The 17048-nt window shown below is 46.3% G+C and overlaps 1 protein-coding gene across 1 annotated transcript in view; it reads left to right on the forward strand.

Annotated features, from left to right (window-relative positions):
- The first annotated feature begins 4834 nt into the window (after positions 1-4834).
- MEGF10 (multiple EGF like domains 10) overlaps positions 4835-17048 on the forward strand; it is an 84945-nt gene continuing 72731 nt past the window's right edge. The window contains exon 1 of the mRNA XM_038124938.1: positions 4835-4930. The gene's annotated coding sequence lies outside the window, so the exon portion shown is untranslated. The remainder of the gene's footprint in view (positions 4931-17048) is intronic.

Consider the following 17048-nt stretch of genomic DNA (forward strand, 5'->3'; position numbering starts at 1 on the left):
AGCAGCTGCCCACAGCCCAGCCTGGCCCCACTGGCCCCATACAGCTGGCTCATGGAGCCCAAGCCTGGCACCCAGGAAGACAACAGTGTCTGGAGACACCACCCGCTGCACTTCATGGGCATGAAGACAACTCTGTATGGGTGAATAATTTACAGGGCCAGAGTTTGTTTGTGCGGGGAACTTCAGAGCCCCTTTCTTTCACATGCTCCTGCTGGAAGCTTCCACCACGTGCTCTACAGGTCCACAACTCCTGTCAGTCCCAACGCACCAACACTCACAAGCCCAGAGGCACATCTGCAACAGCCAACAGGCAGGAGCAGCCACACTGGCTCCCTTGGGCACCTCAGCATCAGCACAACAGCCCTTCCCACGACAAGCAAACGAGGGACTGGCTTTGAGCACTAAGTGCCACAAGCAAAACCTGCCTCAGCTGGGCCCTTCTGCTCAGACCTTCCTCCCCAAGCCTACAGGCAAACACATCGCCTGTGTACAGCCCAAAATTGCTGCTCTGGCATCTCAGCTCTCTCCCTCGTTCTGCTCCTAGCCTCCCTGGCACAGGCACATGCCAGCAGTGCCCTGGCCATGCCTCCGACCTCCCAGAGCCTGGCGTTAGGCGCTCTTCAAGGAAGGGGCTCTGCCCGACAACGAGGGCACAGCCTCCAGTGCTTCAGCTGCCCCAGCAAAACACCGCCTGCTCCTCCCGTTTCCACCTCCTCCATGCAGCAGAGGACAAGAGCCTCAGCACTGAAGGCACCGGGGCCTGGGCTCTCACTGCCCTCCTGCCTGCTGCCTGACCATCTGGAAGTCAAACATCCAAGCTCTTGGAGAGTTGGATCCCCACGGTGAGCACTTCCCAACTGTTGCTGTGCCACTCTATGTGTCCATTCAGAGGCTCCTGCCTCACTCTGCCACAGCGGACGGCGAGGGACGCTCTCCCCTGCCTCGGGACATTCGTGGCACGGCTAAGGTTTTTGGCCCGGCTCAGTTGAGACACTGGCGATGAAGGTCAAAGGAAGGAATCGACTCCTGTCGGGGGTTAAGCCCGGGTTGAGAATGGCTTCAGGGACACCCACAACCCAGGGGACCAACTGACAGAAAACACAGGAGCTGGGCTGCGCATCAGTATAGAAACGGGTGGAAACAGACGAGGGGCTCACCCGTCCACCCATGGGAACATTTTGGGCTGCGGGGATCGGGAATACACACACTCAAAGGGACCACTGAGGCTACTACAGGGGTAGGGCCCCAGTGCCAGAGACCATCACTCGACGCCTCTGATGGAAGTTTCTAGACTGAAGGGAGGGGCTGCCGAGTGACAGACAGGACACTGGGGAGGAGTCGAGGGAACGACTAAACATTTTCAAGGGGAACAGGGGATGGAAGTAAGGAGATTGACAGGGAGGAGGAGGGAAGAGGCAACAAGGACGGAACCATTATAATGCAGGGCACCCACTACAAACCATTTTTTACTGAACCTACAAAAACCACAATCTAACACCAAAGCAACGGCTCACTCTGCTGCTGACATGGCCAGGAGAAAATGCAAGAATGCAGAGCCTGTCCCTGGCTGCAGCTCCGATGGAGGCAGACATCACCATGTGCTGGGCACATCACGCTTTGGAAACAGCTTTCATTGCCCACTATCTCCAGGTAGATGATGCACCTCCTCTTCTGGCTCTGGGCAGGCCTGCAGCGGCTGCTGAGGCCGCTGCTCCAAACACCAGAACCTGCAGCCACACAGAGTGCAAGGACAAGTGCCAAGGTCTCTGGCACTTGCCCCTGCCACGGCCAGGAGACCACAGACGCTGTCCAGGAGCCACTGCTTCTCCATAGGAGCTCTTAGCACTTTTAATGCCATGGCTAGCACTTGAAGGTGTGCATAGAAAAATCAGTATTGTATTCCCTTTCTGAACTACACTCACACTATGGTTGCACCAAATCTTTACTCCTCTTGAGTCTCCCTCACATACCGCCACTCTCCATCTCCAGCTGCATCTCCCTCCCAGACCCGCCAGAAATCTCAGGCACCCCCAGCCCCTTTACACCAGCAGAGCACCCACAACCTGCCAGCCCCTTGGCAGCCACTGCTGCCGCCCCACCCGCTCGTCCTGCAGGTGAGGGCAACCCCATCTTGCAGCAAATCAAACAGCGCTGGACACACCACAGCAGCCCCTCAGCAGCACCCTCGGGGCTGCGTGGCCACCCCACGGCTCCCACCTGGGGCAGGGATGGGGCACTGCCACAGCACAGCCCCAAACCCGCCTGGTGCCCCCACCCCCCTCTCCACACAAAGCTTCAGAGAGCACCAAGTGACCCGGCACGAGGGCGGACACAGAGCTTGTTCCTCATGGCTGTGCACTCCCAAATACCCACATCCACCTCTCCCCCTGATATATCACACACACTGGGGACACAGAGAAAGGAACAGAGGCACGAGCCCCTGCGTAGAGCCGGGCAATTATCCACGTAGGATCATCCCAAAACCCTGCTGTGTCCCCACCCTGCTGGCTTAGGGTACAGCAGGGCAGCCATAGATGCCCCAGCAGGTGCCCACAGCCCAGCCTGGCCCTACTCCAACACTGGCGACACACTGTGGATCCCACTTCACTCACTTTGCACCCGACATGCACAGAAACATCCACAAACCCTGACATCTTCCCCAAATGTAGCAGCAGCCAACAGACCTGCAACTTTGTCAGCCACCTCCCAACCTAAAAAGACCCGCATCTCTTGACATCCAACAGTGTCCCATGGCTTGAATGAACCACCACACAGATCCCCAAACCAGGAACAACACCAAACCAGCAACAAAGCAACAAAAAGCTGCTCAGGGCTTTGCTCTAGGCTGGTCTCACACACTGCTCTGACGCTGAACCCAACATGGGTCTGGTGAGCACAAAGGGGACACCTAAATATGGAAGAGCTGCCAGTTACAGTGGGGCTGTGGACACAGCGTATGGAGGTGGAGGACCTCAAAGCAGAAGGAGGATCCTTCAAATGGAGGGAGGCACACCGACAACTCAGACCGCCACACAAACCAATTCAATTTAATTAAAGCCTTAATGGCTAATTGAAAACCCCAGTTATAAAAGGTGGAACAGCCATTTTCTGCACAAGCCTCTGGTTGTCAGTCTGCCCCCATCACTGTCCCTTTTGCTTTGTGGACTTTTTATTAGTTCTCAATAAAACCTTTGTATCTTACTCTCACTCGGTGTCTGAGTCATTTAGAACAATAATGCTATACAAGCGCCAGAGTTATCTCAAGATACAAATCCGTCAGAAATTGACACTGGGAATGTAGCAGCCACCACCTGATCTGCCAATGCAGACTCGGTGGTCAGGTCTCCATCTCATGGCCATTAGGCTTTCTAGGCTGCACTTGGGACTCACGGTCCCCAATGACACGGGGCCTCAGAAAAGCTCCCCTACCTTGCCCGAATTCTTGGAAATACATCCTTTACCTTTACCGCAAGGTGGGACCTACAACCTGCTTCAGAACACCTTGCTCAACATCCCTGTGTCCCTGCCATCCTGTCAAACGCAGGACTTCAGTGCCAAATGAACACCACAGCCATCCCAAACCCATGCAGTCCCTCTGGCCACTTGGTGTCCCCACATCTCTATGGTGTAGCTGCCATTATCTCACTGGACACCCTATCAGCTTTTTCTGCCTCAGACAAGCTCCTGAGAGCTGCTGCTGGCTCAGCCCATTAATGCACACCCTGGCACCAGAAAGTTGCTTCCAGCACCCCACCACCAGCACCAGCCCCAGCTCCTGCGAGGCACCTCCGGCACCCTGTGAGCTCCTGCCATGGTGACCGACTCCCACTGCTGGGGTCCCCTTTGTGCATGCCCGCCTGGAGCTCAAGGGCCATCTCCGATTCCTGCCTGCGCCTCCCGCCGCTGCTTCTCCTCCTGGCCCGTGCCGCTGCGAGCAGCGCCCACCCAGCTCGAAGGGGACGGGGACCGTGAGCGGCAACAGCGCCCAGGCACCCACACCGAGGAACACTCACAGCCCTGCAGCAGCACCGGGCGGGCACTCGGCACCCCCACAGCCCGGGCTGCGGCGAGCCCGGCACCCAGGAACCCCACAGCGCCTGGCGACACCACCCTCAGCACCCCCACGCCTCATGGGCATGGGGGAAAAGCTGTATGGGGCGGCATGGTCGGGTTTAACAGCGTTGAGGGACTACGGATGTAGCTTCTCTGGAAGGTGCTGGAATGTCCCTCCCTGTCCCGCAGAGCCAATGGCGCCAGCTCCGGGACGGGCCCGCCGTCCAAGACGGAGCCAGGCAGCGACACTATAAGGCCTCTGCAACACTACGCTCGAAAATGGAAAAAATAAACCAAAAAAAAAGAAGCAATGCTTCCTGCAGAGTAAAAATCTTCAATACACTTAAATAAACTTAAGTGCAAAAGTCACCATGCCCTTCCTCTCCGCAGTAGCTCTGGAGAGGAGCACATGATGTTTCCCTTTCTGTAAGAACGCGCCTCCTGACGGGGCTGAGGATCAGCCACTCATTGCGGGACCTAAGCATTCAGTCGTTTGAAAAGACGATTTCTCTCCTCGATCATCTGCTGGATAGGCACCTATCTTTCACTAGGCCAAACAGAATGCCTTCTGAGGTCCCTATGTAGCTCGCACTTGGGCCGCAAGTGAATGAAGGGCGGCGAGTCCGGTACCGAGGGACTGCACCCTCACGCCGCTACCGCGACCCGAGCGAGAGTAGCGCCGGGAACGCCGGTAAGCGGTTAAAAATGTCTGTGGGTCTGCCCGGGGGCGGTCCGGGGCAGGCGGAGGAGGGGCTGATCCCCGCCGGCCCCGCCGCTCTCACCGCCCCTCGCTCAACTCCCGGCGGCGACTCCCGGCGGCTCCCGGCGGCGGCGGGTCCAGGCGGCCGGTCGGACGGGGAGGGCGCCCGCGGGACAGGTAGGCACTGACCCGTCCCGTCCCGTCCCGTCCCATCCCGACCCGTCCCGTCCCGCAGGTGCCGGGTGCGGCAGCCTCGGGGAGGAAGCGGGGGTGAGGAGGCACCGCTCCCGGAGCGGGGTTTGCCCTCGGCAGAAGCATCCTCCGGGCAGCGGGTGGGCTGCGGGTCCGCCCGCGGTGCCTCCGCCTTTGCAGAGCATCCAGGCGTGTTTGTCCCCGCGTTCGCGCGGGGTGACCGGGATGGTGGGACGGGATGCGGGAGCGCTTCTGCGGTCCCGAGCCCGGGCGAGTCGGTTCAGGTTCTCCTCAGAGCACTTTTATTTATTTATTTATTTATTTATTTATTTATTTATTTATTTATTTCCGCGAAGTGCCGGTTTTTGAAGGTTATCCTTCGTTTTCGTGGAAGGCTTTTGGCAGTCTTGAGCAGAGACTGGAACGAGTGTACGCGCTGGAATAGAGGGATGCTTGTGTATAGATGTAAATTAGCGTGACCCGCACGTGAAAATGCACATCTGTTTAATACCTTGATTTCGTTCCAGCATATGTCCCTCAGCAGAAGCCGCCTAGAGAAATTCTCAGTTGTGTGGTATCCTTCACAGATTTTCTTTTGGCGACAGTAGTAGTAGCGTAAACATTTCCTATTTTGTCTTTCGGCCAAGGAGTAGGTTCAATCTGGAAATGTAGGCATAAATCAATTAGGAAAAATACGCAGCTGCTTTTCCTAGAATGAGCTGGGAATGGACAACTTTCAGTAGTCTTATTAATTACTTAAATGTTGCTGCCAGTCATTAAGTACTGAAATGTAGTCAAAGTGAACATGCATTTCCTAGGATCACGTACAGCTCTGAAGTTTTTCCAAAATACCAGCTTCTCACTATAGAGCTAGTTTAAAACCCCACTTGGAACGTGTCTTTGGTATAGAAGATGCCTCGTAGCTTATTTTTTCAAGCTGGTAACTGAGCTTTGGCAGCAGTGTTTTAGAAAGCTGATTAACATAATGACTCTATATAGGAAAAATGTTTTATTCCAGCATCTTGGAAGAACAGAGGAAGAAAATCCAAAAAGACAAGTCTGGAGAGTAGCATTTGTTTCCCAGCAGATAAGCTGCAGACCTTTGCTGAAAAGTCTTAGATTCTTTGATTGAGCAGCATGTCTGATGTGAGACTGAAACTGAAAGCTGGCTTCAGTTGCCTTGTCAACATCCCTAAATGGTATTTGTGTCCCACAGTACAGTACTTGGAGGAAAGCATATGTAATTAGGTGTGTGTGTTCTTTTTGAAGTGGGGAGTGGGGGTGCAACTAAGCTGGAGACAGAGTTTAGCCAAATAGCTACTTAGGCCAAATAACTATTGCTTGCTAGTTACTGGCCCTGCAAATGAAGCAGTATTAGCATGTCTGGTTTGATTTCCCATCTCAAATCAGAAAGACCAGCTGGGCAGGTGTGCTCCAGATTTTTAATAAGCTGGACAAACTCTAATTTAGGACCAAATTTCTGCTTGTTTGCCCATGTAACTCATGCACCTGTGCAGCATCAATATATGGCACCTTATATAATAAACTTTATTTAAATTTTCTTACAGAGAGAATCATGTGGCCTTGTCATACAATCAAATTTAAACGTGTGTTGCTCCCACAGGGGGTGAATCAGTGGCATCACATTAGTAGTGATTGTTAATGTGCTGTGGAGGTGCCATGGTTTTGTGTGTGGTTTTAAGTCTGCAGACTCTGACAGAGCAGTTCACAGGACAGGCTATGAAATTTGTGCTCTTGCTCCCTGATTATAGTCCATGTCAGGCAAAAAAAAAATTCTAAACTGCAGGCAGCTCAGTGACCTGTGTGAAGTCAGCTGGCCGTGTCTACTTAATTTCCATGGAAATAGAGTTCCCTTTTTCTGGTGTATCAGGTGGTAAAACGGTCCAGAGGTGGCACAGCTGTCCAGGGGCGGGGCTGTGCATGCCAGGTTTCAGTCCCCACAGATGGAAGCTGTACTACCCTTGCATTAGGGAAAGACGCCTTAGCCCTTTGCATATAAATTTCACCATTTAGATGTCTAGTTAAAACTCGGATAGCTAATGCCATCATTTTGAATGTGACTGGTAGGATGCGTGGGGGCACCTGGAGGACCTGTCCAGGGGTTACAGTGTTAAATGAGCTGTTCTGAGGCGAGCAGAAGGGTTTAACCAAGTGAACAGTCCTTTGGTGACTTGCAAAACCATGTTTTCCACAATCAGCTGTTCAGCTGCATGGGTACACGAAACCCCCCCCAAAGGAAGCAAGTGCAGTTAACAAAAGCAATTAATTCATCTATGCAAAGAACACAGGAACTGTGCATTACCATACTTAAGTTTGATTAACATCTAGCAGAGTTTGGAGTGGGCTTTTGACTGCAGCTGGTAAGGATCCCTTGAATTTATATTCAGATTACTTGGCAGGAGTTTTGCATGCTTTCTGTATGTTGCTTTTTCTTGTCTAGGCATTTTCATTTCTCGTTAGGGAAAGCAAGTGGCTTTTGAGGAAGGTAAAAACCAGATTCTTTGTGTATGTGCCACAGTTTTAGTCCAACCAAAGATGAGTTGGTTTAAAAAACCCGAAGTTATGTGGATAGTACTGTAAGATGGATGTGATCTTGCTTTTTGAAAAAATTTATTTTAATGGAACACAGTGTAGATGGGTAGTGTTTCTTTAGGTATGGACACGAATGGTGTAGTGAAATGACAAAGTTCTTACATCCTTACTCCTGTTAAGTGGTGTCTTCCTTGATGAATGGTGCCAGTGGAATCAGATTTCAGTATGTAGTAGTTATGTTACTGACTCACTGCCAGGAATTTGATCCTGATTTTTAATACTAACAGATTCGTTTGTCAGTAATTAGTACTGACTTCATATGCTCCAGTCAGCATAGCATAAACGTAGCTATAACTGCAGTATTTTTTCATCTGTGAGAAAAATCTGTGTCTTGATATTCCAAATGTTGGGGGTTTTTTTGGTTTTTTTTTACTTGTGAAAAGATTATGTATCATGTAAAGCCATCTGTCAGAAAACTAGGAGAAATATTCTGGGGTGGGATTTGCTTTACTGGAATAGCTTTATTGATTGTGTCAGCATTCATGTTAATTAACCCATTGAAACTGTCTGGTCTATAATTGATGTTTTGCCTGTGTAAGGATTTGTGGTTCATGCCTTTGGATGTACACGTTAAGTTTATATTAAAATGTGGACAGCCATCTCTTCCACTTTTATCAGTGTTTTGTATCTGATTGTCAGAGAAATTAGTCTATAGTCAGCAGTGAGATACTAATTCTGAGCTCTTTTGATGTGCAAGACAATGAAAACATACAGCAGAAAACATAATTTTAACTTTGACATTGACTTGCTGAAAAAAGGAAAGAAATGTAATCATTTTTCTGTTGCTGTAAAAGAACATTCTTCTCAGCCTACCAGATAATTTTTGTTGAACACACAGAGGTGCCAGTGTGTGCAAAATTATTTTTTCAAAGACATGTAAAGACTTCATATTAGCGTGTCATTTTAGATTTAGGGTCACTGGCGCTAAGAGCTGCAGCTTCTATGGCTCTAGTGTCCACCACTGCAGCCACAGGAGATGTACAACAGCACAAGAACGATAGCAAAAAATTATCCTTCCTTTTATAATCTACACCCAAGAGAAAAGGCAAGGGGAAATAAGGAGGGACAATGAAATGATGAAGACAGGTGTCAAGCTAAAGTCATGGTTTTTTTTCCACCAAAAGTCAATGGAAATTCATACATTTAAAGGAATTGATAATAGCTCTTTTTTAGATGAGAGTCTTCAAATAGGAGACAGTGAAGAGCTATTTCTCTGTAGTACCAGTATATCGCCAATGATGGCTGGAACCAAGGCCTTGCCAAACAAAGGGCCAACATCTTGTAAAGGACTGGGAATGCTGGGCATGGGTAGAGACCAGGAAAGGCAAGGGGCATCTCAGAGACGTCATGACCTTAGGATGATGCAGAGGGTGAATTTGTCAGGCTGGATAACAGGGGACCAGCAGGGGTTTGTGGTCTGGGTTGAATTGTCCAGGCTGGAGTCAGGGTGGCCCTGACCCATTGTGGTGGCAGTGCTCATCTGGAAGGGTCTGCTCAAAGCAGCAGTGGAGGGTGTCGAGAAGGAGGAAGGCTGGCTCAGGCTGCTTGATAAAGAAGAATTATCCAGAGGAGGGTAATACATGTTTAGGACACCTGGCACGTTTATGAGCAGTACCAGCGTGGAACGCCGAACCAGGGCTTAGAAGAAGTTACATTACTTTGACGGACTGCAAAGGAGAGGAGAATGAACTGGACAGAAGATAGTATGTGAGCTGGTAGTTTGCTGTTCCATGCATAACCCCATTTCTTTTGGGAAGAAGCCACTGCTTCCCAAAGTTTTCTGCACATCACAGGCATTATGTCATGAATTCCTCCCACACAGTGCCTGTTTCTTCAGGGATCGGTCCTGTAAGTCCTCTTCAGAGTGAGTAGTGCTGTATTTCAAGAGTAGTATGAGACAAAAATTATTCAATAGACAGTATAGGCAGGAGGATGTTTTTCTTAATATGGCTTGGTCTCAGCCCTGTGAGACTACTTTTCATTAATAAAAACAGAGACATCCGTACAGGGTTTCAATGAGTTCAGAATGTTTAAAACAACTTTTGAAGTTTCTCCTATACAGAAGTCTTGTCTATTTTTCAGAATATTTTTTGGTAGAGGAAGGGTTGGGTGTTCTTGGTGAATTTAAAAGATTTACAGAGCAAGTGGTAAAATAGCATTGTCACCTGGCAAGTTACTTGTCTTTGTCCTGTGGAAATGCTTTGATTTCCTCTTGCAGACAAATATTCAAGGTGGAGATAACTTGGACTTGTGATTTTTTTTTTCCCATCCCCCACTTTTATTTGGAGCACCACAATTCTCTGCTGTCGTGGAAAAGTGATTTAAAGTCATGTAAATAAATAATGGCTATGTTAGGTTACTTGCTCCGCTCTTCATGTGGCCCATAGAAATGCTTCATAATCGGTTGATTTGGATGAGAGCTTTTGAATTCTGACTTTTAAAGTTTCAGCGTTGCTGGGCTGATTAACTAAAGAGCAGCAAAAGAGTTTCGATCTCAGGGCTGTGCCAAAAGGAGCCCCCAAAGTGAGTGTTTTGTGTGAAAGCATGCCTTGCAGTTTGAGCCCAGAGTGACAATGATTGTAACACAATGCTGCTCATGTGACAGTGAGACAAAGAGGCCATTATGCACGGCTGACTGGCATCAGATCCTCCGAAAGCCAATAGTCAGACCAAGCTTGATCACCCTGAGAATGTGAACACACTGGAAGCACTTGCATGTTTAAAAAAAAAAAAAAAGAAGAAAAAGACATGTGTGTTTGTGTGTGTGCACGCCAAGGCCTGGTTAAGTTTTAAGTACGGGGTGACATAATTGGTTTGTTTATGTTTTTTTGGAAGCTGCTGTCAGGAATCAGCAAAAAACATATAACATAGCACTGAGACCAGACATAGTGGGAATAAGATGGAGTATGCCAACAGGCCAAGTGGATCTTCTACTTCCTCTGCTTCTTTGCTCCATTGCTTCCTTCTGTTTGCTTTTGAGCATGTGTAGCTGAGTTTTCCTTTCCTCTGAAGTGTTTACAAAATTTTGGACCACATTGGTCTGTCAGTACACACATCTCACGATCACTGGAACTTAAGCACAAATAATGGCTATGTGTGTTTGTGGGAAGCATGTGTTTGGTGTTCTATAAACCCTCTTCAAAGGGTTCAAGAGCACTTGATACATGAAGAAATGACCCTGATGAGTTGTGAGCTGTGGCAGTCTTGGTCCCAAAGGCAGCAGGGCTGGAAATCTACTGAGTTAATAGGATACAGCAGCTGGAGTGGAGAGCTCTTCAATTAGAAAGGTATTTGTTTAAAAACAGCTGGTTTGCCTTTGCAACCTTGAGGGGTGGATTGACTTCTCCAGCTCATCCATCACATGGGAGGTGGCACCTGATGATGGCCAGAGTTACTGGTGATCACACCCTGCAAAGAGGTTTGGCCTTACTCCCTGACTACTGCTGTATGTCACTTTTCCTTTTCACTGTTTTCCTACTGTAAGAAGAATTTCACAATCTGCACAGGCTGCCTGAATCCATCACTCTGTCACCACCAAAAATCTGAGGCTGCCTCTTTCATATCCTCTTCTTGCCTGTGAAAACCCCACTTAACTCTCTGGTCTCCTTCCCTCCCAACTTCCTCCTGCTTAGACAGGGAAAGTATGAAAGCAGAATGATGATTTGGGCCCCTTTTTCCAGAGCTGTGTGTGGGCTCCTCCGGATCTGGGGGAGTCCCCTCGGGAGGCAGCACTGGACAGGATATTTACCAGCAGCTCCCCCGTTTAACTTGTGGCTCTGCTCGCTCCATAATGGAGCTTTCCTGCCTTTTTAATCCGCGCCACATGCGGGTGACCCGAGCAAACCCTGTGGGAAGACAGAAGCCCTGTTGTGTGTTTGTAGAGCAGTTGCTCGGAAGCTGATGTACAGCTGTGGCCGGGCTTGTTTGGAAGTGAAGAGTAACTTGATCTTTTAATCTTTTTTTTTTTCCCTTCGTCTTCTTTTTTTTCTCCCCCCTCCCCAGACTGATATTGCAGATAACAACTGTTTCTGAAGGGTACCTGCCAGTGAGATTGAAATGTGTATTTTAAATTGAGGGGTAGAGTTCATGAAGATTTTATCAGTCCGTTGTTTGGTTTTTGTTAATAAATTAATTTTAGCTAGTTTCATTTCTTCTAAAATAAAATGCATAACTGTACAGAGGATGAGAGTCCAGTTTTCTTACTTGAATTGGGTAAACCAGGAGTGACTCAAGTGAGATCAGAGTAACTGAGGTGAAGTTCATGATGCCAGACCCATTGTTTGTGCATTTTAGGATCTGTGAGACACACACATCTGTGTCATCCAAATATACCAAAGCTGCCTCTACCAAAGCCAGAACAACTGGCCTCTTAATAGATAATTAAATTTTGTTTTAGAAAAAAGCGGAACTGCCAGCACTGCGATGGATTCTGCTGAAAGTGCGTACGGTGCTCTTTGTGCTTCGGGGTTGATTTGGATTAAAGGCAACTACACTTTACAGGTTCTGCTGTGCAGGTATGCACAGGCCTCCATCACTTTAAAAGAGAAGATGGTCCTGAAGAAAAAAATCACTGCTTCCAGGGAACTTGTTTAAACTCTGAACCCACAAAAGACTGCATTTTTAATTATTGAATAAGAAGATAGGGTGAGTAGTTGTTGAACGAGTAAAACAAAAACACAGCAAGAGAGAAGCTTCCTTGTTTTAAGTATCCCCACTGCTTGTCAGTAGATTTTTCCATCTCCATAACCCATTTCAGGGAGCTGTGGGACTTAATCTCATCTCTGGAACAATATTGTTCTTCTGCAACTTTAATGTACTTTTTAGAAATGCTCCATTCTTTCTTGCTGAACAGTAGTTCATGCCAATTTGCATTATTATGTATAAATGATGACAGCCAGGATATGCATTCATAGTAAGTGAACCTCAAGGGATGCAGTGGTTTGGGGTTCTGGTCTGCACCACTAATATGCAGGAGAAGATGATTTTTTTTTTTTGTGCTTTTGCAGATTGCCAAACTTTCTGTGCATATTTTGACAGTGTATCAACTTCAGAAAAGAGACTTTTGTTTGGCTTGTTCGCTGAAGTAGTGCAGTAGGGATGCAAGGAGGAAATGCCCTTTCTCATCTAGCAATGAGACAAGTTGTGAAGAAAGCCTGAGGTTGCTGCTGCTGCCTCTTGGTCGGCACAAGGGGGTTTTTTGGAAGTAGAAATCCATTGCAGGCACTCGAAAAATGTCTAGTGCCACTGAGTAACGTTTCTGGAGTCTGCCTTCTAGATACACACTTTAAACTTTTATCTTCTTCTCTTGTGGGAGTCTCTCAATAGACTTTTGAAAATTACCCTGCTTTCTGTTTCATGGCCTATCTTCAGGGAAATACAAAGCTTTAGTACACTGATGTTTTCTCTTAGGCATATGTGTGTGTTTTTTCTTCATTGCTGTTTCCAGCAAGAACACCAGTGGGAAAAACAAGCAATTAACCAGACTGATAAGAGGGCATTATTGGCCTCTTCAGAAGTGACCCAAATCTGTAAAAAAAATTCTCTCAGTCGTGACATTGGATGTGGTGGTACCTTTGTAAATGTTTAGGACCCAGAGGTCTGTATTTCATGATTTGCTACACCCAGTAAGCACGATGCTCATGTCATTGCCATCATGGCAGGATATCAAACTGGAGGCATCCTGGGCGTGGGTTGAAAATGGAGACTAGCAGACCTAAATTCTGTTTTCAGCCCTGCTGTTGACTTGTTTTGTGAAACAAGATTAAACAGTTAGACAGACTGGAGCCGAATACTTTCCAAGTACAGTGTGGTTATTAAGAGTAGCCTTAAGAATGAAAGGTCTTGCACTGTTAGAAGAAGTGTTGTAGATCTTGTAGGGAATTACATCAATTAAAATACTGTATGTGAGATTATTACATAGTGTGCATCTAAAATAAATGTGCTTAAGTGAGTGCTATCTTTTGCTTTATTCACTAGGTTGAGGGAAAACAGATATTTGCAAAAGAAAAGAGATCTCAAAGTAGAGAGCCATGTGGAAACTTTCTGGACCGCCATGTGGCATGGAGCAGCCTTGAACTTCTGAGAGCCCAACAAAACCTTCAAACATTGACAAAGAGCATCTGCCCTGGCTTGTCTCACCCACTGGGGCAGATTCCTTCCAAAAAACAGTTACTTGCTCTCCTGGAGGGGGAGAAGCAGAGTGTCCCAATCTACCCTCCACAGAGAAGAAAGATTTATACATGGATTAGTTCAGTGGGCAGCTGACAGGTTGGGTCAGGCCGAGTGCCCATCGCTTGCTTAGCCCATGGTGGACAGCTTTGCTTCAGCTTCCACCACAGAAGCATCCTTCTGCCTTTCAGGAGTGGATGCAGTGGGTATTGGTGTAGTTTTTGTTGCTCTTCCACACATACTTTTACCTTCCCTTTGCACTCTCTGGAGCAGCAGAGAAAATTGGTAAGGAAAGTCAAATAATCCCTTGCTCCTTACTGGATGAAGTGGATGAAAAGTAGTTTTCAGCAATAGTGCAGCTGGCCTGTCTGTCTTCGTGCTTACAATAGCAACATACATTTCTGTGCTCTTGGTAGAAAGCCTGTGTGAAATTGGAAAAAAGAAATTAGCTAAGGGAGAAAGTGTCGTTTTGCTATGTCAGGACAGTAGATGGTAAGAGTTTGGGTTCTAGAGCCAGTAGAAAATCAGCTGGTCATAAAACCACTTACTGGCCAGCTCAGGATAGCTGGGATTTTCACCAGGTGTCATGACCTGTGGATTTCAGAGAAAGGCAGTTCCTGAGCTCAGGTTTCATCCCGAGTTTCCATGCAGATCGGAGGAGAGTGTCCATTCCTTTTTTGCTCTTCCTTGTAGCTCCCTCATTGTGATTGTCCAGTCCCTCTGCAAATGCTGTGCTGTTTGTCACTGTCCCCTCAGCCCTTTGCTCATCTGCTGGCAAAATAAGGCAGCAGATGCACCAATGAATGTGAAATTTCACGTGGTGCAATTTCCAAATTCTGGGTTGCTCTCATCCATTAATGAGATGACACATTCACACATCCAGGTAACCACTGCTCTTCCTTCGGAAAATAGGGACTGCTTTTAATTTATCTTTAAGAAAAGAAAAAGAAAAAAGGAGGCACAATTTGCAATACTTACTTTAATTTTTAATGAATGACTGAACCAAGGCCAACGTTCTTGTAGTTTTAACTGAGAGGCAGCAGAAGCTGTAACAGAGATGCTGCTAGTGCCAGTTGGGCTATAAGTTATAAGTCTACTTTACAAAGTTTGCCTGTTTTCTGGCACAATCTCTGACACATGCACTCCAGTCAATCAAAGTAAAGTGCCTAATAACAGATGTGGCAATTAAGCTGAAGATTTCTGTCTCTCTCGTTTAATTTTTATTATGGAGAATAACAGAGTACCTCATTAAACCCAGCATCATAGAGTTGGGTTGTTGTTTTTTTTTTAATTTGGCATATAAATGTCTGCAAAAATTAGATCTCTGAATAGGGTGCCTTGTTACGAAAGGTGCTTTGTCAGACAATGACTTGAACAGACCATTTTTGTATGACAAATATGTGCTTGTGCTACTGCTGTCCTTTTGCATGCTGCAGAGGTACAGGCTTAAAGAAGTCAACATGTCTCCTGAAGGAAAATATTTTGTGGGATTTAGGGCCTTGTGTTCAAGTTGATAAAAACATGGTCTTGATTCTTCTGGGTTCAAATTACACTGCCCTCAACTGAAATCAGCAGCAGGCACTTAAAAAGATTTCAGATAATCTGCAACACAGGTAAATTAGCATGTTAAAGTAAGAGAAATTTTCTTGATGAACAGTATTAATTGCAACCTAAAAAAATTGTCTTCTGATTGTTGGAGCTTCTGAGGCATTTGCCGTCATTCGTTTCTTCTACTGATGTATTGGGTACTCTTTTTAAAAGGGCCTCTGATTCATCATTAGACAAAGTTAATTAAAGAATTTAATGATTTGAGGTGCTCTAAAATTAATGGTTAGAGAAGACTGATACTGATATAAATCAGAACAGGAAGCTTTGATTTGAAATTACTGTGTTAGCATAAAAGGCATAAAATTACAAAGCTGTTTACTTTGTCATTCTTAGAAAGAATCTGCTTTTTTACTACCTGCCACAAGTGTTGGTGTCAGTTTTATTTCTTGGAGGTTTTGTTTATTTGCTGAATCAATCTCGTCCTACAGCTGCAGCTGATAGTGTAGGGGTGTATTGAACCAGTTTGTGCCTGTGTACATTCACCTGCATGTTTATATCCCCGCAGTGTGCAGAAAACTTGAAGACACCACTGGCACCTGGCAAAGTTGAATTTCTCCCCAGGAATTATTTTTTCTTCTGCTGGCAGATAGGGAGTACTAGAGTACTTAATACCAGTACTAAGCAGTAGAATTATGCAAACATGGTTTTAAATTTGTAATAATGTTTACAGAGGATGTAATGTGTTTAAGCCAGTTTACCATGAAAACCACATATTTTGCATGTTGCTCACTCTATAGGCCTCTTGAGGTTGTGTTGCAATCCTTGTGAAAGTTCTTCAAGGCAGAAGTTCTTCAAGACTTAAAGATAGGATTTATCCCTTTAATTGTGGGTTTGTTAAAAAAAAAAAAAAAAACTAGAATTAACCAGTCTCTTTGGTTTTGAATTATGTTCTTCACTTTTTCCCTTTGAGTGCAGGAGTACTACATCCATTCCAACATCTGCAAAATAAAAGATGGAACTGAGTAAATGAACTGTCAGAGAAAATACTTTTGTGTTCCCCATTCTCCTGCTAAAATGTTTTGGATTTTCTTTGCAGGGTGGTGGTGGCGTGTGAGGCTTTGTGCAGTGAATGACAGATGCTTTGATTGCTGGAGGTGGAAAAACTGATCCATGATGCATTGAAATGTTTCAGAAGCTGTTAAAGGGAAATGGCATCAGAATTAATTAATTTTGGTTTTTTAAGCACATCATTTGAAACGTGAAGTTTTTAAGCTGTGATAAAGATTTACAGAAGTGTAATGCTTGGTGTAAATCATGAAAACAGGAGTTGGCTGGAAAGACAACTTTATTTCCTGCTGGGTGTTACATGCAAAATGGCATTTCACTAGATGATTTACAAGGACAAAGGTACTGAAGCAAGGGTTGCCAGCAAATTTTTTTCACAAACTATACCATCTTGTTAGCAGCTAGAAGTTGTAAACACATGCAGGAGTTCATATGTCTGATTTTCGTAATGAGAAGGTCCAGTGGAAGGCTGTGACAAGTGCAGGGAGCTGCAGACTGAAGAATTTTGCCAGTGATAACAGGCTGTGTCTAGGAAAGGGAAGAATCTAATGTATGGTGAAAATGTATGTGGAAAAAATGGAGAGTGCATGTCATGGGGGAGGGAAGGAAACAGAGGCTGTCTTTGAAGAGGGCTGAAAAGCAGAAGACTTTTAAAGGAAGGTGGGCACATTTGAAATTGATCCTAAATTGCATAGGAAGCTAAAGTAAT

Source organism: Motacilla alba, chromosome Z (assembly GCF_015832195.1).
Source record: "Motacilla alba alba isolate MOTALB_02 chromosome Z, Motacilla_alba_V1.0_pri, whole genome shotgun sequence".
NCBI lineage: Eukaryota > Metazoa > Chordata > Aves > Passeriformes > Motacillidae > Motacilla > Motacilla alba.